The following is a 2,517-nucleotide window of genomic DNA, read 5'->3' as shown; positions in this document are numbered from 1 at the left end:
AAACTTATAGAAATTGGAGCCAAAAGAGAAGTATGCTCAGAGATACGTTACCTGTTTTGGTCAGTTATATAGTCTGCTTGCATGTGTGCTCGTGCGTACGTGTGCATATGCCTTTATGGTCGGGTTAGGACTTGAACGAGATTGCTTGAATTTGCTTGAAACAGGTTGGTGGAAAACAAGCAAGCTCCTTTGCCTGACAAGGTTTCTGTGGTGTGCAATGGCATGGAAGGGTCATATATTCCAAAACTTCATCTGTAAGCCTTCAGTACTGCAGATTGAATTTTGTATAATGCTGCTTCATCTTTTCTGTCCTATCAAAATTTTTCTTTTCGGCTATTGTAGATTGAGCTTCTTTCTTTTAGTTATGACCAATTAACTTAGCTTATTGGCTTTTACGGCATAGTTAGTCTGTTGTCTACTTTGGAATTTAAGTGATCCGAATGGTGTGTGTTTAAGGGTCATAAATCTGGTTTTGATCGACATTCAAAATTTTCTGCATTTTAGAATCGGGATTTAGCGTTTTAGCAAGTGACTTACAGAAGGTGCCTAATTAAAGGTATCATTCACTCATCATTGTGAGTCGTGTTAAAGAATGGGCTCTACGTTTGCTCTGTTAGGCGCTTAATTCATTTTCTTCTGAATTTTGTAGTTTTGGTCTTAACTAAATTTTTCTCCATATCCTGCCCTTTCATACCTGTTGAAATCTTTGCAAGAAAAGGCCGTTCAACTACCAGGGTACTTATGACCCAAAAGAAAACTACCAAGGCAATTTCTGGCACTACCATTAGAGGACTTTGATATCACAAAATTGCCTAAACATCCGTAGAGGGCCAAGAGGAAAGAAGGGGGAAAGGCCTTTAGGTTCATTATCTTCGCTGTGCCTATTGGAGTTATGACACTGAGCCACCACCCTCATATGAAGATCAAGTCGTTTACTTCCCCCTTTTTTGGCCCCTCTAGGAAATTTGTTATGAGAACAATTAGCCGGTGAATTTAAAGATCTGAGGTACCACCACATGTTCTTTCGATCACCCTGGAAATTGTAGTTAATGTGAATGTTGGAGAGAGAGATAGAGAGATAGAGAGAGACCTTGTTGGTTCTATGAATTTAGGAAATAATTAAGGATATTTGTAATTTTTAAGGATAATGAGCTTCTTTCCTCAAAGCATATGTTATCATGTTTTTATTGTAATGAAAGTATTATTCTTGTAATTGAGAAAGCGAGCACGTAATTTTTTCATTTGATGTTTTTTTAGCAAAAAAAGAAATTTTAATTTTAATAAAACTATTTACGCAACATCTTTAACATTGTTGTTAAATATAAATTAAAAAAGTCGCAAATATTTTTTTAAACAAATAAAAATTAAAATATTTAAATTAATCACCAAAGGGGCTTTGCAAATGTATTTTCTACCAAACAACATTTCTCTCAAAATTGCATTTCAAAGTAGAATTTACCAAACAGTCTTTGCATTTCCCCCAAAGCTCTTTAGGCTAAACTGCTTTGCATTCTCCAAATGAGCTTTCCAAATGCCGAACCAAATGCACCCATTATGGAAAACCTGCATAACTTGTTGATAAGCCATCTTGATTTCGTTTGTCTTTGAAGAATTGTGTGCAAGTGTGGCTCGTGTGGTTCAAAGATGCAGACACCTAGTGAATGGGAACGATACACAGGTTGCAGAGCCAAAAAGTGGAAGTACAGTGTCAAAATCAAGGATACGAGAGAACCACTGGAGAAATGGGTTGGTACACTTTTCTGTGACTTCACGGCATCACTTGCGCTCTTTTCTCATCTGTCAACTTATACTAGACTTGCTTATCTAGTCTGCTGGATTCTTTTGTTTATAAATAATCAATCATGAACTTTGTTTGAATATTTCCAGCGTCAAATGTACTGATAAAGTAAACACCATGGAGTAGCTTTTACTTATACAGCTCGTGGTGTGGTGCGGTGTCCATGATTTATACTTTGTGTGCAGATCTGGTCATTAACATATAACCTACTACAGGGGGGCATGAGTTTGTACATTATGAATTGTTTATGCTATTGTTATTACACAGCGCATACCATGTTTCTGGAATCTATAGTCTTGGTCATCTTTCAGCACACATCATTTGAGTTTCTGTATCTCCTTGATTTAATGTTTTTCTCACGTGGAAGATTTCCACTTAGAGACTAAATATATTCTCAATACTCAGGTGGGAAGAAATCATGTGTAGGTCAATGAGGTAGACATACCCAATTTCATTCGAGGGTCTGAAACTGTCTTTTGCAGCCTTTTCATGTGATATAATATCTCTTGGCAATGATTGTATGTATTGTATATGTGGTGCTTATACTTTGTGTGGCCAAAGTGCAGTTTCATGCTAATCTTATGTAACATCAGCTTGCAGAGTATGCCGCACTTGGTTCTGATCCTTTGAAGTTAGATAAGCAGCAGTTGATGGATTTCTTGAAAGGGAGTTCTTGCATTCACCATCAAAATATACACTGAAAGTTTTCATGGTATATA

At 36.7% G+C, this 2,517-nt stretch overlaps 1 long non-coding RNA gene across 2 annotated transcripts; it reads left to right on the top strand.

Annotated features, from left to right (window-relative positions):
• Nucleotides 1–1,672, top strand: LOC120295393. 2 transcript variants are annotated; one of them, XR_005552755.1, is made up of 3 exons: nucleotides 1–59; nucleotides 165–254; nucleotides 1,611–1,672. It is a non-coding gene; the product is annotated as an uncharacterized LOC120295393 (long non-coding RNA). The 2 variants fall into 2 exon arrangements; XR_005552754.1 differs by having other exon boundaries at nucleotides 8–30.
• Nucleotides 1,673–2,517: the final 845 nt, after the last annotated feature.

This window comes from Eucalyptus grandis, chromosome 7 (assembly GCF_016545825.1).
Source record: "Eucalyptus grandis isolate ANBG69807.140 chromosome 7, ASM1654582v1, whole genome shotgun sequence".
Taxonomy (NCBI): Eukaryota; Viridiplantae; Streptophyta; class Magnoliopsida; order Myrtales; family Myrtaceae; genus Eucalyptus; species Eucalyptus grandis.
The sequence above is the reverse complement of the archived record's forward strand: the minus strand, read 5'-3'. Positions and strand labels throughout refer to the sequence as shown.